The following is a 25627-nucleotide window of genomic DNA, read 5'->3' as shown; positions in this document are numbered from 1 at the left end:
TTTTTCATGGTGTTTAAAATAACATATGCTAAATATATGTGATTATAAGATTAATGAACACAGCTAAATATGAGCAATAAACCCCTTTAACAAAGAAAAGAATGTGTACATGTATTACATTTACACTTTTGTAATGATTCTCCGTATCTAGATTATTCATTAAGCCAGCGGCCTCCAACATTTTTGGCACTGGAACGGGTTTCAGGGAAGACAGTTTTTTCCATGGACCAGGGAAAGGGTTGGTGGTTTGGGGATAATTCAAGAGTGTTACATTTATTGTGCACTTTATTTCTATTATTATTACATTATAATACATAATGAAACAATTATACAGCTCACGGTAATTCAAAATCAGTGGGAGCTCTGAACTTGTTTTCCTGCACTAGACGGTTCCACCTGGGGGTGACAGGAGAGAGTGACACCCAAACTCTGTTGTTTATGTCCAGTCTACTTCATAATCTCGTTCTGGTCACTGTCACTTGCAGAAAACCCTGCTTCACAAAGATGAGACGTTGGAAATGGAAGCAAGCTTTTCAGTGTTTTTGTGGACATCTCAGGATATTCCATCTTGACTTTATTTTTATTATTATTATTTCTTTTGCTTGCAACAGTGTTTTATCTTTTTACTTTAAGGTTACTGAAAATTTCCACATAAATAAAGCAACTAATTCTCATAATAAAAATCCCCCCGTCCACATAACCAAGATCTCCTTCAGATTTCACGGCGCGCATGCGGTGTGTTATATTCTATTGTACAGGTGAATTTTCTTGTGAGTATGTGGGGTTATTATCAATTCTTTCCGGAAATATTAGCTTCTCAAAAACTGCCTCTTTGGTCGGTAAATACTGTGCTACTTCATTGGGCTCCGTGAAGAAGGAAGGCGGAGCATATGTTAAATTAGCAATTTTGCTCTTTTATGATGTATGTTCTCATCACCTGCTGGTCATGTCAGCCTCGTGGTAAAATTTCGTGTCATGCATTCTGATAAACACTCCAACAATTCTCAAAGAAAGGAAGAAACAAACAAACGAAAACCACAACAACGAGAAAAAGCTGGAAGGTTCTACTCTTAATTTTCACACTTAGACTTGAAACTCCATGATCGTGAAGTCCATCCTCCAGCAGGGTAACTTCTTCAAAAACGTAATCTGTTCTCTTGCTTTCTATTCCTCTATAGCTGTATGATCTGCTGTAGATAAAGCCTTTAACGAGAGCGATTCTCCAAGTCATGTTCCTTTATAATCTGTCGTATAGCTCTTATCACATGGCTTACTAGCCTCCTTCTTTGTTCCCCCTGGTCCTGCTTTCCTGCTGCTTCTCTTATAGGTTATTGCGAGCCTTCCTGGGCAGTCGTTGACACATCTGAAAGCATCTGCAGCATTGGACTCGATTCCGAAGTCAGAACAGTGCTGGATTCTTAAAACGTGGTGTCCAAACACCATTTGGTGGAGAGATGGCATATGCAATTCATCAGCTAACTTCCCCATGTCCGCTGACTTCATGATGTGGGTCTCGGTAGCTGTCAGCTTCCAGGGCCCCTCGGAGTCCAGGTGGCTTCTCTGGAAGCTGAGAATCATCGTGGCCAAGGTGGGGCCCACGTGGGCCTGGCTGGAGGTGGCTGGAGTGGCAGAGGCGGCAGCGACACTGAATCCCCCTCCTCTCTGAGGCCCAGCCACTACCTTGACTCTAATCCACTCACTTCCTGCTGTGCAGCCTGGTTCCTAATAGGCCACAGAAGGGTACCAGTTCACAGCCCTGAGGGCTGGGGGCCCCCTGCATTAAACAATTGCTAATCTTATAAACAGGTATTATGTATAAGGTTTTATGCTAAGGCATGCAAATACATAATAGAGTGTAGAGATTGTATAATGCCTTCTTTGATAAAGAAATGTAAGTAGCAATGGCAGGAGTAAAAGAAAAACAAATAATAGCCTTAGGTGAATAAGCAAAATCTCCCTTTAAGACAGAGCTCATCCAGCTTTTTCTGATAATGGTCAGATAGATATGTCTTGTCTTTACAGGCCAGAGAGTATCTACCAGAACTACTTAATTCTGCTGTTGTAGCACTAAAGCAGCATACTTTGTTCAAAAGAAAGGGAAAAAAAAGAAAAGAAAGAAAAAGGCGGTGACAGTCTTCTGATAAATTGTTACTTTAAAAAAGCAGGCCTGATTTGGCCTGCGTGCAATATTTTACTGACCCTGCTGAAGGGGAAGTTACTTGGAGAATAAATTAAATATGTGAAAGACAATTAAGGTTACAGAAATGATATAACTAAATAGTTTAAACTTTATTCACAGATGTGTTTGAATTTAATGAAAAAATTAAATACATTTAAGTACAAAGGGAAATAGGATTGCATTTCAGATAGACCACTGTTTATTAATTTGCGGTCAGTTTTCTTTGTGAAAACATGAATAAAAAAGATAGTTTAACAAAACCGTAAAATAGACTCTTGTGGTTTAGTGTACAGTGAGGATTCTGATATCATAATTTTGTGACCAAAGATCTAGAGCCTTCTGCAATTTCCTGCACTGTCCTTTCACCACAAAGCTTATTTTACTAGTTTATTTTGCAGACTCCAAGGGAAACTGAGGCACGGTCCCATGCTTTGTGACCCCCTACCGTCCTGACCATGTCTTATGATTCCAACTGTTGGCCACATCCCATGACCCGACCTGCTGAGCACGAGTCAACTGAAATTACCCATTGTTCTTCTCAAAAGGCCACTTACCAACCGGGGAGTCAGCCAACCCTTGGAAGTGCAGCTGCTCCCAGCAATCAGGAAATGAAGGATGTAAGTTGCTGGTCTTGTTTCCTTATCAACCGATCCCTTGGGTAATCAGCTTTTTGCAACTCTTGTCTAAAACCCTTGCTTTATTTTTTCTCACCTCAACACAAATCTTTGGTTAATGCTGGAGGCTACATTGTCTGTTTAGCAAATTGTATTGTATCAGAATAAAACTATCTTTTAATTTCTCAGAAGAGTCCTGTGGAACTTTATTTATAATAGAAACTCATAACTTTCCCTTTTAGTTCTCTTAATGGTTGTTTCAGTCAAATGCATAAGTAATTTTGAGTTTTACCTAGTAAAATTGTATTGCTTTTCTTGGTAGTGTTATTAATAGCTCTTTTTATTTTTAAAGCTCAGTAAGCTGCAAAATTTCCCACATCAAATAGTATTATCAGAAATTTAATACAAAATTAAAAGTTATCTTAAAGTGCCAAAATTTTGATTCAGAATTTTAGGAGCCAAGTTTCAAAGCAATCATCACTCTACGTACATAATGAATCCATATTTACTTTAGCAGTTAGGCATTATCTAATAATGAACCTACAAATACACCTCAATTTATAAACCTGTAGAGGATGAAAGCTCAGAGATAAAATTAATTACCTTAATATTGAGTGAACAAGTCATATGAAGTCTTTGTATGAGGGAGCAGCTTTAACAGATAAAACCAAAACAAATATGTGTCTAGATTTCTGTTTGTATCTAGACATCTTTACTCCATTCTGTGGTGCGAAATCAAAGTCCTGGCCTATGTTAGGTGATAATAAACTAAGCTAATTAAGTATTCCATGCTAATTGTTTTTAAGTGATAAGGAGCCGCACTTTACAAACAAGTAGACATTATTGTAAGAAGGAACACCCCTTTAGGAAGGTCAAGTGCTTAGATTAGTGCAGTCCAATAGAAATATAATAACAGACTCATGAATCATTTTAAACTTTCTAGTAACCACATTTAAAAACAATAACAACAACAACAAAAAGAAACAGAAAGATGCAGCATAAAAAAAAAACAGTAAAATATCTTAATTATTTTCTATTGATTATATGCTGAAATAATCCTTTCTATATATTGTGGTAAATAGAATATATTGTTAAAATTAATACTGTGTTTCCTTTTACCATGTGGACTAGCTACATGTCATGTTCTCCACGTCCATACGTGGCTAGGGATTAATGCATTGAATAGTAAAGGTTTAGAGTCCAGCTCCACATCTTATGAGGTGAATTAACTTGAACAAGTTGTCTAAATATTTTTTAAATTTATTTTTAGAGAGAGATGAAGGGAGGGAGAAAGAGAGAGAGAGAAACATCGATGTAAGAGAGAAACATTGATTTGTTGCCTCTCCCACATGCCTAACCAGGGACGGAACCTGCAACCTAGTCATATATGCTGATTGGGATTCAAACCGAAGACCCTTCACCTTGAGAGACAATGCCCAACTAACTAAGCCACACCAGTCAGGGCTCAAATTTATTTTCTTTATACTGAACATACACCTAGTAACTATTTTGTCCTATGTATGTGAAGGTAAAATATTATCAGTATAAAATGCTTATACTAAAAAATGTTACCTAATATTCTAAATATTATTGGTGATCATATTTACATACTATAATTCATACATGGAATAAGTATAACTTTCCAAACATTCCATCTCTGATCTTTACTTAATGTAATGGTTAATTCTACAAATCAACTTGGCGAGGTTATGGCGCACAGTTGTTTGCCCCAGTTTAGATGTTGCTGTTAAAGAATTATTTTAGGTGTGGTTAACATTTAAATCAGTAGAATTTGAGGATAGCAGATAACCACCCCTAATGTAGATGGGCCTCCTTTAATCAATTGTCAGCTCTGGGAAAACCTGAGGTTCTCAAAAAAAAGTAATTCTGCCTCCAGACCGCCTTAGGGCTCAAGATGGCAACATCAGTTCTTGCTGCAGTTTCCAGTCAGCTGGCTGCTGGCTTGCCCTGCAGATTTCAAATTTCCCAGTTGACATTCATATCAAATGTTACCAGAAATTGTCCTAAGAAATCCAAGAATAATTGCTACCTTATCTTTAAGTAAGCTTTACATTTTTTGTTAATATTCACTCTTTCAACATTTCTTTTCACATAAATCTTCATCCTCTCCTTCATCTTTTGCGACTTTGCAAGGAAAGCCACCGTCCCATGGCACTGAGTTCTATTTCTCATAAAAGGGCTATCCTCAAATAGAGGTTTGATTTACTCAACTCAGAGTCAACTATTATCCTTAATTATTCCAATACTAAGGTCTCCACAGATGGTAAAATTCATGAGCTTTGCTTTGAGCATAAACAAACCATGACAAATATTCCTGAGTTAGATGTTCATCTCCATCTTCTCTTTAGAATTAGGTTCATTACCTCAACTTCATTTATGGTGTCAAAAAAAAAAAAATTGCACTGGACAAATTGAAACAGACACCAAGACTTGTTCAAGACTACTACTGCACTAGGGAAAACAGAAAAGACCTCAGTCTGGATTTAGCTTCATTGAAACAAAGGGCAGGACATTTTTTAGTGCTGCTTGAGCGACTGGTGAAGTAATGGCAGATGTTACAGAGAGGGTGATCAACAGAATGTGGCAAACACGTTGAGTTATTCCTCAGTTTGCCAATATTTTTCTCTGTAATTAGGCCGTCTATGTTTACAAATTGGTGTTCAGTGAAGTTAAACTCCTAACTTTCCACAAAGACTGAGAGATAGGAGCACTGTGTTCTTCGATGTTTATATTTCAAAAGGATGGTTCCCGGGTCCTTCTTTATAAAACTGGCAAGAGACTTTAAAAGAAAATTATATCTCAAAGAAGCAGAGAAAGATTTGCATTACACATTTTCTATATGAGTGCTCTGAAAAAAGGAAAGGTGATGGGATGAAAGACTGGTTGAAGCCTGTCTAAACTTTAATCAAGCTGAACAACTAAAAGCCTGCAAGGAAACCAAGAGTGCTAGCCTATCCAGCTCCCACAGAGGACTGTGAAATGGGGATGAGTGAAGAAGGCTAGGAAAATTGTGACTTCGATGTGGTTGCCATCATTTTGGATATGTAGCCAAGCTTCTACTTATAGGCCAGGGCCGTTATTAAAAGTTAGCAGTGGACTGAAGTGTGGAAAAAAGCAAAGACGAACTCAAAATCATTGATTAGTATACCATTTGCCTTTAACCATATTAAACAGTGATGATCTTTCACTGCTTTCCAAAAATTGTTGAACTCTTTGTGATCATGCTAACCTAAACCATTCCACTGATTTCTTTCAAAAGTAGCCTCCAGTTAAATGAAGTTCATGTAGTACAACCCATCACAATCAAAATATTATCTTGCTGTTCACACACACATCTCTTAGACATTTTTCACATAGACAGAAAGATGATGACAGAATCCTCCTGTACTTAAAATGATGCAACATTCTTCATATAATCAAAACTATACTGCTTTTCTCCCCCCAAACTGATTATACAATATCTCTTGATGACCCCCTATGCTTAACCACTATCAATATACCTTATGATAGCAGTTGACAAATGTGAAGAAAAAGGGAAGAACTGACATACAAATACACAATAATCTATATGATCATATCAAAGCAAGGAAAAGATCATAAGAAATACTATTTCTACAACTGTTCACATGACAATAGTTAGTATGTTAATTGTCTTCTTCCACTCCCCACTCTATATTTATTTTGGCTTCAGCAAGCATCTCAATTAGTGTGACTCTTTGCTAATGCATGATGTTCAATTTTACTCCTGATGTATCTATGCTATTAGACGTCATGTGTATCTTAGGGTTTTATAGTTTTCAATAAGTTTTGACAAAGTATATGGGACTATTAAGGAATACCTGAATCTCAGACGTATGCTTCCTTGCCCCAATTCTATAGCAGTAACCAAATTTCCACTAGATACTTAAGATCAATCACTCCCACCAGTAGAGTAAGTCAGTTTTTTGCATGTTGGTTGGATTGCATGGGATCCCAGTGGCCGAGAGACCAGCTCAGTTTTGAGTTTATTGGTTCAATTCTCAAGGCACCTAATAACCGTTCCTCACTATGGCATGAAAATCTCAGAAACAGCAGAACCCAAAGTGGTTTAGAAGACAAGGAACTGTTTTGTTAGTGGATCACTAGAGACAGTAATGACAGGAGAACTCCCATCTTCACCTCTTGTTTCCTAGATGATTTATTCTGGCATTTGGAGAAACAGGATCTTATATCAGTCACTAATCCAGAACGTATACATTTTTTCCTGAAGATCAATATTCCAACTTCAATGTGCCACTGAGCTTGCAATGTAATTTACTGTTCAAAAGAACATTCTAACATTAATCAGGCTCCCTCCACCTCAGAATGGTGAGGTGCAAGGTTCAACTGTGAATTCCATGCGAATGAGCTAAATGCCATGCTTCGTTGCTTTAAAATCATTTCCCTCATCAGAAGTGCCGTGTGCAATCCTGTGAGGGTGAACACACACTTATGTCTACAGATGGTGCTGTTGGAGGAAGTATTGCAGGCAGGATATGAAAATGCATATGCAGATTAAGTGCCCTTTCCAGAAAGAATAAAAAATGGTTCCTTTTAAGGGAAGTTTTCAAATATATTCACTCTGACTCCAGAGAGCGAGCAGGGTGTTGAAGTACGGTGCCGTATCGAGGGCTCGACGTTTGTCTTTGTTATGGGCGCTGGGCAAATGGCAGCTGGCTATAACCAGGTCAGCCTGGCTGTTTCAAGGTCCCTGTGGCTGATGTCACTTCCTTAGCCACATCCCTGCTTCCATAGACACGTTTTTACTATTTGCAAAAGCTGTATGGGAAAGAACAGCGGTGTCCAACTGATGAGTAAAATCCTTCTCTTCTCAGGCTTTTCGTTCTTAAGCCTTTCCAGGGTAAACAAATACTGTACTTAAATAAACACTTAAATTACTTAAGCAAATTCAGTAATATTTTGAGGCCAGTCAGAGATGTCAGTTCATGGACCTCTTCTTCAGTCCTTTCTGTCACCTTTCTAATTAAATTATTCTTTTTTAAGTATATTTTATTGATTATATTGTTACAATAGTTCCAATTTTTCCCCTTTATTCCCCTCCACCCAGCACCCCACTCCCCCAGCAACTCCCCCCAAGTCCGTGCCCATGGTTCGTACATACAAGTTCTCCCGCTTCACCCTTTCATATATTCTTCTTCTTTTTTTAAAATATTTAATTATTTTAACAATAAAAAATAACAACCCCTCCCTCCTAGATATTAAGACCCTTTATAATCTTATAAAGGACAATGGGCGAAGGGTTCTGACCATAGAACCAAACCGTTAGCTTTCATCTATCAATAGTGTAGACACATATCTCGCCCATACCTCTCTTCTCATCTTCCAGGTAAAATAAACAGCCAGAGAGTCAGCCCCTGTGATAATTTCCCCTCTGCCCTGTTCTCGGGGCTACCGTGAGTGCTAGAGAGGTCCGTTGTATGCCAGTCAAATATGCAGAACTATATTCATGTCTAAAACAATCCTGAACTATTTTAGTCCTCTGATCGTAATAATCTCAAGAGGGTACGGGTATGGAATGAGATAGAAATTAATGGAAGGAAAGTAGGAAATATGTATCCTTAACCTCTTGTTCAAGCAAATTAATTGTTCCCTCGGGATGTTCTTAAGGCTTATGTAGTACGTACCAGTGCCCCTTGGTAACGGAACACTGCTTTGTACGTCCAGCCTTAGAGTGGAGAGCAGTGATCTTTCAACCCGGGGAGAAGGGGCACGTAAGCCCTGTCTGGGGGCTCGGCAGAGGCCCAGAGAGGCTGGTGTTGGCAGCAAAGCAGAGGCTGGGAGGGGCGCTGCACAGGAGCCTAATGGGTGGGTGTAGCGCAGCCCATGGAGGGGCAAAGAGGCTGCTGCGAGGTCGTGGTGGTGGGAGAGAGGCGGAGCGCGGCCAAGGGGCGCTGCTGAAAGTGCGCACCTACCCTGGAGTGACGTTCTCCCTGTGTCTGAGAACTACACCACAGGCTTTGCAAAGGACACGAGCCGCGGCATTGCATTCCGTGTATGGGACCCTTCAGGTTCCTCTCACTACGGTCACCTGAAAACCCTAGTCTATCCCGATTCAGACGCTGTTCTCATCTGCGTTGACATTAGCTGACCAGCAACACTATCAGTGCCCTCAAAAAGGGAGACTCAGGAGTTTTGCCCCAGTGCCAAGGTTGCGGTGGTTGGCTATAAGCCTGACATGCCCACCGACCTGGACACACTGAGGGAGCTGTCCAAGCAGCGGCTTAACCCTGTCACACATGAGCAGGCCACTGTGCTGGCCAAGCACGTGGGTGCCAGTGTCCTAGGTGGGGTTCTAGTCCCCAGGTCCTGTTAGTTCAACGTCAGGGGTGTCTTCCACGTGGCCACTGTGGCCTCCTTTAGCCATGACCAGAGAGGCAGGTGCTTTCTGACATCCAGACTCTGGCTGGCCTTTGGAGCAGACTGAGTGAAGAGCTCTCCTAAGCAAGGGATCCAGAGACAGAGGGCGCCCCCATTCCACTGGACATTGAGGGAGCCAGCAGGGCAGTCATCTGGGCCAGGAGATAAGAAAGGGCAGGGTTGGCATGAAGCAGTGACCTTGGTTGAGTCTTAGGGATGGCTTTCCTTGCCACCCCCATATTCCCTATATCTTGGTCCTGGCTTCCTTCCCTAAGGAAAGTGTCCATTCCATGAACGTCCCATTTCCTCTCCTCTCATGTCTACAGCTATTCTCACTCATCCGAATCTAAACGTAAAAGCAAGTTGAGAAGCCCGTCCCCCAATATATCCACCAGTTTTAGCTCCTCCCTCTCTTTCTCCAAGAGTTCCCAAATAAAGCCCAGGTTCATGGGAAAAATAAATAAACAAATAAAATACCTAATTATTTGGTCAGGGACACTGACCTTTTTCCTTCTACTGTTAAATAAAAAAAATGATGACAGCCAATACAACAATAGCTGTCTGGTATGAATGAATCAAAATTATACCTATTTTTTCAGATCTGCAAAAAATATAAAATATTTCTTGGTGTACCACAGAATTTTAGTAATTGGGCTATGGGCGCCATGAGAGGAAAAGGGTTAAAAATTGCTGGTGTAGACAATAAGAGAGGTTCAAGTTCATGCTGTGGCTCATGGTCACACAGTGTGTTTCCATAAGGCTCAGCGGCAAACCTGAAGGTGTTTCTGTGAGGATAACTTTTTATGTGCTGTGGAAGACATCTATTTGCTCCTAACCTCTGAAGTTCTACACTGGATTCGCTCATAGTGATCTGCTAAAGGCTCCATGTATCCACCTTATCTAACAAACATTTCAAGAACCAGTTTATCTCCTTAGACATATGGTCCAAGTAGCACAGTAGCTTGCATGATATCACCAGCCTGATTCAGATCTTTCTCTTGCTCTGCACTCCACTCAAAACTGAAGGACTTACAGTGAGGTAGGTGTGAACTCCAAAAACAACAAAAAGCCCACTAGGAGATTTGCCTCTTTCTTAGTGGTAGGGAGTACCAGAGGCAGGCAATCTTTGATACAAGGTTTCAGCATGCCACAGACCAACACGTACACAGAAATTTTATGAGCTGGGGCTCCTGAACTGTTAAGCATTTGCCATCTTCTAGCACATACATGTCTCATCAATAAATTGAATAACTTCTAATTCCCGCTTACCAGCTCCAACAAATTTCGTGGACTAGCATCAGTCATGTCCTGTGTGACTGAGAGTTCAAGTCCTCTACAATATACCATGAGTGAGGGCTAGAGAGTAAATATAACCCTGAGATAGGAAAGTGAGGTTAATAATTAGCCCTGCCAGTTAAACTTAAATGTCCTCTGCTAGTCATTGCTAACAGGTTTAGATCAGTAGTTGCACATCAGGTACCATGAGATGTTATTTTTAAAAGTTATTTATTTCAGCAAATACGGAGCAAAAGGCTTGATGTTCCTCCCTTATTAAATAAATGAAAATAAGTGTGGTCATCCATTTTCCATATGTTTTTGGCTCTTTCTCACTGAAAGCATGGGAGCAAAGGTTTAGAAGAGTCAGGTATATTAGTTTATACTCTATATTTTTTTCATTACACTAGCTGTGCACAGACAAGGAGGAGGGTCAAGGGGATCACAAATGAACCTCTTAAACATATGGAAATAGAAACCAACCTACAAAGAGGTATTTATGTACTTTAGGTTTATATTTTGCATAAAACTACCTAATGCTGTTAGGTATAATCCTCCTCTTCTTCTTCCTGCTCAGCATCATCATGCAGCATCAAATTACAGAAAACAAGAAAATATCACTGAAATAGGTGACACCTTTGAGTCTTGTTGCCTTAACTTCAACAATAGTTATATTTAAATTGTTACTATTATCATTAAAGTATGTGGCACATAAAAGTAGAAATTTTAAAATAAAGAAAGAAAAAAGAGGAAAAAGAGAAAAAAGGATATACTCATTCCGAAGAATACAAATTTAATGTAGATACTGTACCTTTACATAATTATTTATTTCTTCAAAAAACACATATTGGCAAGTAAGTCCTATGTGTCAGATCATATTCCAAAATCAGAAAATACAGATGTAAAATAAAATATATAATATTATTCTATCTGTTCTGGAATAGAGTGAGAACGCATATGCACACCCACAAAGATACCTTTATAGACAGATAATTTCATGTTGTTTATAGTGAAATGAGAAAGTATTAGACACAACAATGTGACAGAAAGTGACCGGGGTTATATGAAATTGGTATGCCCAGGAAGATTTCTGAGATGGTGATATTTCAGCTGAGAGTAGATGGCCAGTCATAATGGAATGGCTTGAGAAGCAAATATAAATAACAGGAGCAGAAAATGAGCATGGAGTGCTAGAAACACACACAGAAGACTGGTATATGCCTTGACTTTATCTGGTGGAATTGAGCCTCGTATAAGATCAGAGAGATAGTCATGAGTTATAAATGTAGTGCCTTACGGGTCACTGAAGGGAGTTTGAATTTTATTTTGTATGTTAAGGGAAGCTAGTGTAAGGTTTTAAACAGACAGAAAATCAGTTCCCATATTTCACAGAAAATACTTTTTTGATTTAAAGAAAATCAGTTTTTATTATATAAATTCTGAAATCCACTTTAAGAATTTTTTTTTGTTTTTTGTTTTTTTTTGTTTTTTTTTTGAGACACAGGTGATACGTGTCTCAGCAAGATCTGGCTTTCACACATAAGATTATATACCAATCAGGTAAGTGTGAAGATTTTCCTGAGAAATTTTTATTTTTTGTCGCAAGTTACTTAAGTGCATTTCTGTACCTTGTATCCAGTGTTTATCTTAGATAGAAAGTAATATTATTATATTACATAGTAAGCTATTATTTTTGATAATTATTTCATAACTTTAACAGCTAAATATAATAAAGCTAAAACAATTGATTCTAGTTTATAATATGCAATATATAGTTAACTTAATACAGAGTAAAATACATTGTCTTTACTAATAGAAGGGCACTTGTATTTGTTTTTAAAGCTTACTCTGTTCACTTAGTCACAGTAAAAATAAGCCTTTATACTGGTGGAACACACTTCAATTTCTATACAATGAATATAACGTCGTCGTCAGCAGCCGTCCGTCTCGAGAGACGATGGTGTAGCTTCTTAAGAGTCTATCTGCACCGCCGAGAATGGCTGTGCAGTCCGACTCGGGAGTGACACGGTATCTGTCTCCTCCCGTGTTGAATCGACATCTTGCGATGACGCTGGAGTGTCCTCTCCAGTGAAGCTGAAGCTACAGAGCCTGGGCAGGGTGATATGGAGGGTCTGCTGTTGCCCATGCAGCAGACCCCCCCTCTCTTCGCAGCTGAAGGGTCCAAGGGAAAGACGGAGTCAATACAGCTTGGCTTCAGGTGCGCCGCAGGAGTTGCTGGTGTTGACTACAACGTCAAACCGCCTTAGGGACTCCGGCTCTGGATTTTCTGTCGGGGTTTACTCCCTTAGCCTTTCCCCTGAAGAGGTATGCTGCAAGGCAGCGGAGGTTTTTTGGAGTCAGAGTTTTCCTTCTCTGATGTGCCCTGACTGGAAGATCAAACCAGCGACACTTAGCTCGCAGGCCGATGCTCAATCCACTGAGCCAAACCAGCCAGGGTTGAATATAACGTAAAGTCATACAAAATGGAGATTTTTCTTTCCAGGTAGAAGTTTTGAGATTTTCAATTGAAAATATAACTCTGAAAATAGAGCAGTTTCTTAAGATGATATCATTTGATGAAATTACATATGCTTATTCACATCTAGTGATCTTTAATCTGATTCTATATTAATAAGCTATACCCAGGATGTGTTTTTATTTATCCATCATATGAATATCAGAAGGACGCAGTTTATATACATGACTGCTTTCAGATCTTAAATTAGGTACATATCCTACCTTCAATTGACATATGGAATTTAGCACATGTGTTTGGCCTCATTTGAGTTTAGTAATGTAAATGATTTTTTTCAGCTAATTTAGATGCAAACAGATATCTAGATGTAAGCATCTAGATAATCAATGACTCTAAATCAAGCCAATGTTGACTGTTCAAAATAAATCTGTCTGGAGATCTCTTCTATTAAGACAGTCTTCAAAATTACCTTTTTATACTTCTAATTACCTTATTACAGTGGTTTTAAAAACGTTGATTAAAATAGTGGCAGGTATAAAACTAATACTAATAAATTGCAAATATTTGAAGAACTCTTACAGCTTGATTTACTTAAGTTATTGTTCTTGGCATGTGGATTTGTGAATGATTAAAGAATGATTTAGCACATCTGAATGATGCTTTTGGTTGTGGAAATTTCAATTTAAGGAATTTTTTAAATTGGTAGCAGTGCTATCTGAGTAATCCTCTATTTTAGATGATTTATATGGTTTTAGAAACATATTTTTAACAATAAAGGAAAATGATAAAAACAATATGTATTCTAACCCTGTCAAAATGATAGAGTTGAATGTTACTGAAAATACCATTTTATAATATCTATGAATTTGAGAGTAGCATTTGTAGTTTTCAGGATATAGTGTGTGTATGCTTTTCTTTAAAATGAACATACACAACATTTTTTCTTAGTGATTAGATTAATTATTTGATTAGATTAACCCACTGTTAACATTAATAAATATCATCATTCTAATGTGCTACATTATTTATCTAAATACAATTTTATATCCATGCAGAACAGTGGCAGTCTCTTTGCTCATTTCTAACAGAATAGTACGTCAGCATTGTCACCTTCTTGTTCCCTCCTACACATTCCTTACATATGTCTTCCCATTCCATATTTGCATACTGAACAGTACCTCTACCATTGATGCCACACCAGTGAACACAACAGATAATTTATTTGTTTTTAGAGTGTAAAAGCTGAGAATTGTACTTTATTCTTAGAGGTGGGCATTGCAAGAGGAAGTAACAAAGGGAGTATTTCAGCATGCTTTGGAAAATGGGAGCCCTGAAACTGTTCTGATGTGGCCATGTAGCATCACTCTGTAGAAACAGAAGAGACTCCCACAAAAACTTAGTTCAGATGTCTTAACTACACACACAGCAAGAGGATGTGAAAAACATATCCTATCATCATATTTACATAATGACACTTTGGGAGGAAATCAGGGAGGCTCCAAAGCAGGATTGAGAATGGTTCAAGAGACCAAAGAGGGGAGATTTGCTGAGGGATTTTAGGGTGATTGGAGAGTGGGTATCCAGTGAGATCCCTTTATGTGTTTTGAGATTTTCAGTGGTATCAAAGGAGGAAGAAAATGGGCTTCCTTACTAGCTTGTCCATATATGCAGCAAAAGGGGACGAGGAAGGAATGAGGCTTAAAAGTTGTCAGCGGTCAAACATCAGAAAATGGAGACAAACTCTTGATTACATGTGGTGGTCAGTGAATCTTCACTGATTTGCTTGTATCTCCCATGCTATGAAATACAAATATTTTTACAAACTCCCAAATACATTTGTCACTTCTTGTTCATCTGGTACAGTTAACAATATGTCATTCAGAACAAGGTGATGTTTATAGAATGTGCACATGATTACCTATGTCCCTTCCAACTGTAACTATGATAGAGCAGGAGATTTACCATAGCCCCAGGGTAGGACTGTAACTGTAGAATTTTATCTGTTCTTCTTAAATTTTAAATGATCTGATCCTCATTTCTGATGACAATAGAAAATAAACCATTTGACAGATCAAGGCTGCCTACATTGTATCAGAGGCTCCAGTAGTCTGCTTTATCAAGTATACCCAGTTACACAACATTTGCACTTGAGGCTTCTACTTGGTTAACTTTGTGGTAGTCTACTGTCATCATCTAGTACATGTTCAGTTTTGTAGAGGGTAGAGTGATGAATTACATAAAGAAGTAAAGGAACCACTAACCCTTCGTATTTTAGGTTATTGCAGGTACTAAAATCTGCCAGATCGCTGGAATATGATCATTTTGACTTTACATTTTTTGTTTTCCTGTAATGGTTATGAAGGGGACCAATTTAGAGATTTTTAATTGGTTGATCCCACTATAAATCCATCATTTATAAAAACTGTATGTGTTCTGTGCAGGGTGGTGGTGGTGGAGAATTTTGTCAACTAAGAAGAATATTTATTCTAATTATATATTCAGAAGTTGGCAAATGGAATTTATTTGTTACTTAATCCCATCGCATTCCTACTCCTAAAGTGATCATGATTATATTTTGAATCTAATTGTCCTTAAAATGTCTGGATATTCACCCTTGTCCAGGATACAGTTACACAAGTAAATAATTCTAGTTCCTTTTGAGATGGATGTGATGCTTCAGGGTTGCTCTTTCTTTCTTTCTTTCTTTCTTTTTAACATATAATTTTATTTTTTACTTTATCTTATTTTATTGTTTTTCTAAAGGTTGTTCTTTCTGGAGTTCTGATTTTTCTTCTAGTCAATAGGTTCCCAATATAAATATGGACTCAAGTCCAGAAATTGGTAAAGGATTATTGTATTCAGCCTAGGTGGCTTTTGATTCTATAGATTGAACATCCCTGATAGTTGCCAGTCTATCTTGACCCCGGGAAGGCTATGTTCAATTACCCATTTCCATAACTCGCTGACATTTAAGTCAAGTTGGCTGTTGCTTTGACTTTGGTTATATATTTTGTAATTGTATTTGCTTTCCTCTTGATAGTTAAGGACTGCCTTCTGTCCTCTGTCATTTCAAAATCCTATTATCCACTTTTGATATAAAGGCTCTTACATTTATAAAATCATCTCCTACCATCAGCCCTGTTCTATAAAATAGGTGCTACCAAGTGCCACTCTCAACAGCATTAGCGTCACCCTAAGCACATTTTTTATCGCTTTGATAAAAGTTATTATTCAAGCTCTCCCATAAAACACAATGGGCAGGTATTTTTCCACATTCCAGCATGTCCAATTTTTAGAGCTTTTTAAGGTACCTCTCTCTGCACCCTTCGTTAGGTATTCTGGAATTTCTGCTTCTTCAGTATAAACCATCATTATATTATCCAAGGTTCCAAGAAACATCTTGGCAGCAATTAACATCATGTCCTCAATTTCTTATATTCTAGAAATATGCTCACATATAAATAAATTTTGTCATAAAACTTTTTGTTGTACCTCGTACCTCTCTTGATAAAGTAACTCAAGATCAAGTCCCATAATTCTCTCCTGGCACATGCTAGGTATAGTTCCTTTTATTTCTTAGAGGGCATAATCATTTTTTTCTGCTAAGGTATTTTGTAACTAATCCTAGTTATGAGTCTGGTTAGAAAAAAAGAAGGTGATTGCAGATACTGAACAGTATATAGGTAGCCCTGTTATCCTTATAATTAAATCCTGGTCTGATTCCTTATCTTTTAAGTCTCCTAACAAAAAGGAATTATACACTCTCTCTATGCTCATAAAATAATATATTTTCTTCTTTTTTTTTATTTCAGAGAGAGAGGAAAGGGGAAAGACAAACACTGATGTGAGAGAAACATCGATCTGTTGCTTCCTGCATGTGCCCCAACTAGGGACGGAACCCATAACCTGGGCATGTTCTCTCACCAAGAATTGAACCCATGACCTGTGGGTTTATGAGACAATGCTTCCACCAACTGAGCCACACAGGCCAGGGAGCAAAAAAATATCTTTATTTCATATTTAGTCTTACATTTTAGATTATATCTCTATAGAACTCCAGAAAAAAATAATAAACATTTTTTTAAATGAGATGAAATTAATAATTAAATAGAAAAAATAAAAGTAAAAGTGTTTGGGGCAACAGAAATATGATCTTTCTCAACAACAAAAATGTATGCAAAGATAAACTTCAGAATGCAATGAAATAAACAGACAACCTACAAGAGAATAATATATGTAATTATATAAATGTATTATATTTATATACAAATGTATTTATTTTTATTATAAATATAATTTTATTAGATCATGCTTTCCAACAAGAGATTGTATGTAATAACTCAACCCAATCTTTTAAAGGTAGCAAAGGGATCAAGTCACATCCCACAGAGAAAACATGAGCATGTTAGATGATTTTCAGTGACAATATACAAATGTGCACTTTAGTAAATATTTGCTCGTTAATTTTGAGTGACTGGAGTAATGTTATGGACAAAGCTTGAAAATAATCAGTGTTATAATTAATATTACTAAGCTAAATTTAAAATGTTGCCAGATTGAGAATTTAAAATTAGAGTTAAATTTTACAAGAATTGAGAAACAACATAGTAAGAAAAAAAAAAAAAATAGAGAACAGGATGGGATAGCTAAATATTTACACTATGTAGTGGGAAGCCCGTGAAGCATAGTTTAAAGTAGGTGAAATGAGAAATAGATATTCATGGAATAATTATTTAAAACTTAACTCACAAAATTAGAAAAAAATGCAAATGTTGGAATGATAGGTGAGGATTGTATCAATAAAAAGGCTTCATTGAGAGCAAGTAATTCATTAAGTATAAAAATAGTAAATAACAACTTAGAAATTAGTATAAACAAATTGGTTAAATAGAAGAAATTATCATATCTTAAAACACAATGTATAAAAATATCACTTTTTGGAAATGAACCTGGAGACAAAAGTGTTGTTTTTTAGAATAAACTGTGTATTCGATTATTTTTACAATGTTTATGCATTATTAAATACAAGAGAAAGGATTGTAATACCTATCAAAATTACTAAATATGACACAAACATACACAATTGAAAAGTTATCTGAAGGAAATTATTCAGCATAATAAAAAAAGCTATATGCATGTGGATTTTTATTGCAAGGTATATATAATATCAAAGTGTGGAAACAACCAACAGTGAAGGGATAATATGTGCAAGTATTAAAATAAAGTAATATAAACACTGAAGGAATTTGAATCTATGACTATACAGCATTTTGAAGAAAAATATAATTGAATGTATTTAAGTATAATTATGAATTTATAAATAGTCTAAAAAGAAAAATAGCTGTTATAATGAGAAAGTGGTTAATGTGTGTTGTTGTTCGGTTTTTTATTGTTTTCTGGTTTTCTAAAACTTTCAAGGAGTAAAGGCAATAAAGGGGAGACTCTGGTGACAGAATCAAGTTGGAAAACATAGATGGGAAACTGAAGATCAAGGGCAGGGACCATGCTCAGGACAGAGGATCAGAATTATTCCGACTGAAAAGGTTGAAAGACAAGAATGGCCCAAGAATTGCAGCATTTTATCATAGTAAAGGACACCAAAGCCATTGTGCTTCCTCGAGATTATGTCAATCTTCAAGTGAAGAAACAGAGTAAACATCCTTAGCTCTCAAATAAAAGACAATCCTGTGCAAAAGCAGTGGCCCCACTAAGAAGCTCTCCATGCTAGGCAGGGCCACAGATTTCTGAAAGTGACAGTAACTTTTATTTCTATCTGAAAATTAGCATTTTCTCAGGGTTTTTTACCAGCCAGGTGAAGTGCAAATTGAGTCATCACAGCTCTATCTAACACACAGAAACAAACATGGGGAGGCTGCCAAAATGAGGATACAAAGAAACATGGTCCAAATAAAAGAACAGAACAAAACTCCAGAAGAAGAGCTAAACAAAATGGAGATAAGCAATCTATCAGATGCAGCTTTCAAAACACTGGTTATAAGGATGCTCAAGGAACTTAGTAAATACCTCAACAGCATAAAATGATCCAATCAGAAATGAAGGATACACTTATTGAAATAAGAAACAATTTTCAGGGAATTAACAGTAGAATGGATGGAGCCAAGAATCAGATCAATGATTTAGAACATAAGCAAGCAAAAAACAACCAATCAGAACAACAAGAAAACAAAATGAATCTAAACTTAACTCTTCTTAATACCCAGGGATCCGATCAAACTGAACAATTTCCCTGATTTTGAAGAAAGGAAAATGAAATGATAGGATTTAGCTGAAAACAAAGTAGCATTTTTATTAAGCCGAGAGGTGATAATTTTAACATCAATGAACAGCACATTAACTCAAAAATAACAAATAACCTTGAGGACAAGTAGAAAGGCATAATATTTCCATCACTTGTAATGCCTGTGTTTCAGAGATAGCACTGCAAAAGCTTTAAAGTTCTCAGATGCTTTGCTCTACTACCTGGGGCTGCCACCTGGGTGATGATAGAGGTGATTTTATAAAAAGAATTAATTGTTTATAATCAAAACATGAAAGAGTAAATTTACTTGCTCTTTATAAGAAACTAACATTCATAATCTATATAAAAAATTTCAAAGAAAGAAAATTTAAGGCTTATAAAAATATTACTATCAATTTAAAGTGGTGACTTCTTTTCTCTAAATATCACTGTTATTAATAATCACCTACAAAGTACTCCAAGCATTTTTCACAGGTCCTGCCTCTCCATCAGGTTTGGTTTAGCATCTCTCTGCTAGATGGATAAAGGAAGCAAAACACCCTGCTACCACATTTCTATAAATTATTAAATTATTAAAACTTTCCACCTCTCTCAAAAAATCTGGAATCCTTCACTCTCTAAACCTGTTACTAAGCCATTCTCTTCCAAATGCAAGTCTTGTTCTTCCTTTCCCCTTCTCATGCCAAAATGCAATTTGAATGAGAGGTATCTCATTAATTTGTGTTTTTATAGTGTTTGCTGTGACAACTCTTAAGCACCCTTAAACTAAACAAAATAAAAACCTCTTCTCTGTACCTAGTATGTTTCTGTATATTTGTTTGTATATATTGTTCTTTAGCTTCCACGTATAAATGATATCACATGATATTTGTCTTCCTCTGACTGACTTATTTTATGGAGGCTAATACCCTCTAGGTTCATCCATGCTATCTCAAATGGAAGGATTTCATCCTTTCTTTTATGGCTGAGTAACATTCCACTATATACGTGTACTACAGACTTAATATCCACTCATCTATTGACAGGCACTAATAGTTGCCAGAGACAAAGGAAGTGGGGGGACTCGGTAAGAAAGGTGAAGTGATTAAGAAATAAATTTGGTAGTTACAAAACAGTCATGGGGACTATTTTACAAAAGTCATGGGGACTATTCTGTAAAATATAGCTTAAGGAATACAGCCATTAATATTATAATAACTATGCATGGTGCCATGTGGAAATAGCAGAGGAATACTTTGTAAAGTCTGTGATTGTTTGACCACTATGCTGTATATCTGAAACGAATACAAAATAATATTGAATGTAAGTGGTAATTTAAAATTTAATTAAATAAATAAAGGCCTCTTTTATCCTGTGCAATAGAAACAAAATAAAATATGGACTTCAAGAGTTAAATAGCTTATTTACCAAAAATACACAACGATGTTGCAAATGATTATTTCAAGTCACCATTTATATCAAGATGTAAAAAGAGGGCATAACAAAAAAAATAATCATCTGTAGAGAATGAACCTCAAAGTTTATCAGCTTCTTACTATTTACAAATACACAGTACATTATTCACCACAAGTTGAATGAAACATGTTAGCAGACATATTCAGTCCGAATTTGAGAATAGAAATGCTGTCAAAATAATCTCTCTTTTCTCTAGGACAGAGTGACAGGAGAGATCAAAGAAGTGCAGTGGGCTATGATAATCTATCTTATCTTCAGAAAGGCTTCTGATTCTGTCCTGAAAGCTGTAAGATTAAATACCCAGAAAAAATATGACTTTGACTGAAAAAATATTGAGGAAGCTAAACACCTACTTGTTGGTTTTTTAGTGGATTATGTCATCTGAGTATAAGGAATGAAAGACGCCTTTAGCAATTGTTCCTTGACTCAGTGATATTTATCACTGCTATCCATAACCTAGATCAATACTTTCTTGCAGAAAAAAAAAATGTCCTTGTTACTCTCTTGGAAATCTGTGGACAGGTAATTGACCAATCTGACATTCACTATTTCATGTCTATCCTCCATCCCATACCTCGTTCCAATCACACATATATCTCTGTTTCCTTTTATAGTCATTCTTTTTTTCTAATATTTGCCTTCTTTTAAATCCTAAGAATGTAAGAACATTTTGTTATTCATCAATTTCCTTAAAGTGTCCTATTGTATAGTTTGCAAATAATAAGTGAAATATTGCAACTGCTTTCCAAAAATATCTGTTCTTAAATATCATGAGGGCTTATATTTACAATTGAGTTTTTGGATTCCCCCTCGGGAGCTACTGATTTAGAGTCTGAGTTGGAACCTGAGATTCTATATTTTCCACCAGTGTCTTATAACTAGGTATGCTTGGAAAACACAGGTTTCAATAATTTAATCTAACATGCCCTTTAAGTTTTTGAATGAACATGCAAATAGAGATAGGATACAAGATTAGCAACTGATGTTTTACTGATTCTTTCCACTGAAGTAGCTGAACTTCAATTTACAACATGATCTGCATCTGGGTTATGATAACTAAAGCATAACTTTTAAGGAACCATGAGCATTATATCACTGAGAGTTACATATTTTTTCTAAATATTGTATTAACATAGCATTCAATGAGTTGGCATTAGTACATTTTGATATAAAATGAGAACCTCATTCATAGATGTTATTTAACACAGAGTATTTAGGCAAATAATTAAAAGTCTGTTTCGAAGTTAAAAATAAAATGTGCACAGAGGAAAGATTCAATCCTGGGTAGGATATTCTTGGTTAACGTTTTTGTCTAAAGAATCTTCAAAACCATTTATAGGAGTTTTTCCACTTTTGATCAGAAAATGGAGTCTGTATTAAGTTTAAGAACTAGAGGAAAAACCGATAATATATATGTTGTCTATATACACTAAATATGAAGGGTTAGGAGAAAACACCACCCTGGACTGACCACAGGCTATGAGATGGTGTCCAATTCTTGTTACAGCAAGGGACTGATAGGCTGACTTACTGGGATGATTGTAACTTGTGCTCATTTGCAAGTTACACTTGGCTGGAATCACTTCGTACATTAAAGAACTGTTCCTCCTTTCTTCTTCTCTTCCTTTACTTCCTACATTACCTTTTGCTAGCAAGGATTGAAAGCGAGAAATACAATGATCTCTCTAACCTCCTCAAAATCTTCAATGGCTATATATTGCTGACACAATAAAAATTAAACTCCTTTTCATTAAATGTTCATGGCATGACTTCTGCCCATATGATAAAATCCTTCTTGGCTCTTTCCTGACTCAAACTTGGTATTTGAATAACTTGAAACTACTTGTAGTTCCCTGACAAGACTTTCATAACCTTATGCCTACATGAATAATGTCTAGGATGCTTTTTTCTTGTTTGTCCTCAAGGCACGTGCTTAATCATCATTCAAGTCTTGTCTCTATATCAATGTCTAAGTTTTCTGTTATGCACAGCTCAAACGTAAATATTACCGATATTAAATGTAATTTTCCATGTAACTACCAGTATTTACTTGTATTTGTTCCAAAAACAGCTGTAAATGCTTGATTCTTCAATTAAACAATGACACAGTTGGTAATTAAGGTCTTGGATTTACTGTAGAATGCTATAGCTCGTCATGACCTTAAATTCATTTTAACACAACTTCCTTACAATATAGTAGTCAGTGTAAATACATTGCCTCAGGTCGCTTTGGGATTGAACCTCAGACCTGAACTCTTCAAGAAGTTCTGATGTCTTGATTTAGTTTCCCTCTAAGATCTATACAATTACCAACACGTTAGGAAAACAGACTGATTAAACCTTAATTCAAAATCATCTGTGAAAAACTTCAGCTTAGTCTTAGTTTATCCCAAACAAACATAAATACACATGTTCAAACACATGTGCAATGTGAAACAAATATATTTTATGAAGCATTTGGAATTAAAAGAGTGAATGATTTATCTTTATTATTTGCCTAGGGATTTTAGAGCTAATGCCTGATTTTTCTTTTTTTCCCCACACATTCCTTCCAGCATGTTCTGGCAAGAAAAGCAATTTCACATACATTAGCACTGCATTTAAGGTTGTGATAATTATTATTCAGAGAATCTTGTAGCATATATTTAAACTCTGTACTAAGTGTTTCAGTTTTGTGACTTTTAGCAGTCTCTGTAAATTGATGCTCTTCTCTTCTCTGATTTTTCTTCTATTAAAAAACACAATAGCAAAAAATAGTATTCATAAATTAATTCTGCTATTTGAGTTTTCTTTAAGCATCTAGCATCCTAACAGGTATTGGTGAGTGTTTATAAATGAAACAAATATAAATTCAGGAATAATAACTGACTCCCTATTTAAAGTACAATAATTGTTTCAATTAAAAAGTTACTTTCCTTTTTAAAAATTTAGGAATGTTTTCTCAAAATTAAGTACATATATATATATATATATATATATATATTTTTTTTTTTTTACTGGGGTGCCTGTCATCACATAAATTGAAAATGTCAATATACAACTGCTTTAATGATGGTTCATGGGAAATAGTCCTTTGGTGATGTACAGGATGCTGAAGATCACAAGATGCAAAGTAAGCCACGGTCAAAAATATTTTTTGTAATCTTTGTGTTATTTTTAACTTTATTAACTCTATTGAGGTGACATTGGTTAATAAGATTATGTAGCTTTCAAGTGTACAATTGTATAATACATCATCTGTATACTGCATTATGTGCTCACCATCCAACGTCAAGTCTTTCTTCTTTTCCCTCCCTCCACCCCCTTTGCCTCTGATAACCACCATACCGTTGTCTGTGTCTATGAGTTTTTACCTATTTCTTTGTCTTGCTTGTTCGTTTGTTGTTTGCAGTGTTATATCCCACATACGAGTGAAATCGTATGGTTCTTGACTTCTTCTGTCTGACTTCTTTCACTTAGCATGATATTCTCAACCTTCATCATGTTGCTGCAAATGGCAGTGTTTCATCTTATGGCTGAGTAGTATTTCTTGGTGTATATATACCACATTTTTATCTAATCCTCTATCAATGATGTATTGCTCCGTTTATCATTATAAAATATCCATATTTATCTTTTATTACCTAGGTATGGCTCTGAGCCCTTCTCTGGATGCTATTTGCTTGGTGTCTCATTTTCCACCCATTCACTTTCAAGTCTATATATTTTCGTAGCTGAGATAGGTCTCCTGAAGGCAGCGCATGCTTGGGTTTTGTTTTTTGATTCAAACTGCTACTCTGCCTTTGTTTGGTGAGTTCAGTCCATTTAGGATGATTATTATATGAGAATTTCCCATGGTCATTTAATTTTTTTTAAATTTTTTTTTACTAGCAGCTCTGTGTCTCTAATGTTTCTTTTACCTTGTGTTTCTGTCAGTATAATCATGGTTATATATTTTTCTTCTTTTTCTTCCTTTTTAATGCTATGGGTCTCAGTTTTGGATTTGTGTGTGTGTGTGTGTGTGTATGTGTGTGTGTGTGTGTGTGTGTGTGGTTACTATTAGGTTTATGCAAAAGAAAGTTTCATATGTACAGTAATCATTTTTATTCTGAATGCATTTTATCTCCATCCGCCTGGGCAAAGTCAGACATTTGCCCCTCCACCTTTTATGTTTTATTGTCATGCGTCATTTATTTTTATGTGCGAGTTAACTTCTGAATTGCAGTCACTATTGTTTCCTTCTCTCGCTTTTTAAATGGCTTACCTCTTTTAACATTTTGTTATATTTAAGTGTATAACATCCTGTTCCTGGAAGCGTTGTAATTCCGTTTCTGTGTGCATGTTAATCACTTTACTCATAGTTTTATAACCTTTGTCTTCTTGTTTCAGGTAGAAAAACACCCTTCAGTATTTCCTGTGATGCAGATTTTGTGGTAAATTCCCTCAGCTTCTGAATAGCTGGAAAAGATTTTTTCCTCAAATTTAAAGGATAACTTTGCTGGATATATTACTCTTAGTTGGTGATTTCTCTCTTTCAATAATTTTATTATTTGATTCTATTCCCTTGTAGCTTGTCTGATAAGTATATAATAAAGCTTTCTTTATAGTTTAAAGTCTTATTTACCTTGGTTGCCCTGAGAATTCTTTCTTTGTAATTAATTTTTGACTGTTGTAGCAAAATGTGCCATCGAGAAGGCCTTTTTAGGTTGAGATAATCAGTTGTTCTGTTTGCTTCTTGGATTCAAAGATCCAGTTCTGTCCACAGATTTGGAGAGTTCTCATTGATTATTTGAATAGGCTGTTTCCTTATCCCTCTCTTCTCCTAATGGTGCCAGATAGTTCTTGCTGAGTTCTTTCGTTTTTATTTCTACTCTCTAATCTCCCTTCCTACCTTTGTGATTTCAAGATTTCTATCTTTGATATCACAAATTCTTTCTTCCATTTTCTAAGCTCCCTCCTAGTGCATTTTTCAT

General features: G+C 36.2%; 2 pseudogenes; one reads left to right on the top strand and one right to left on the bottom strand.

The window, feature by feature from the left end:
• Positions 1-747: 747 nt before the first annotated feature.
• Positions 748-1578, bottom strand: LOC149995892 (TIP41-like protein pseudogene; annotated as a pseudogene).
• A 7098-nt stretch (positions 1579-8676) lies between these two features.
• Positions 8677-9277, top strand: LOC149995891 (rho-related GTP-binding protein RhoN pseudogene; annotated as a pseudogene).
• The last annotated feature ends 16350 nt before the right edge of the window (positions 9278-25627 follow it).

The sequence above is a fragment of the Furipterus horrens genome, unplaced genomic scaffold (assembly GCF_987537825.1).
Source record: "Furipterus horrens unplaced genomic scaffold, mFurHor1.1.pri manual_scaffold_12, whole genome shotgun sequence".
NCBI lineage: Eukaryota > Metazoa > Chordata > Mammalia > Chiroptera > Furipteridae > Furipterus > Furipterus horrens.
The sequence above is the reverse complement of the archived record's forward strand: the minus strand, read 5'-3'. Positions and strand labels throughout refer to the sequence as shown.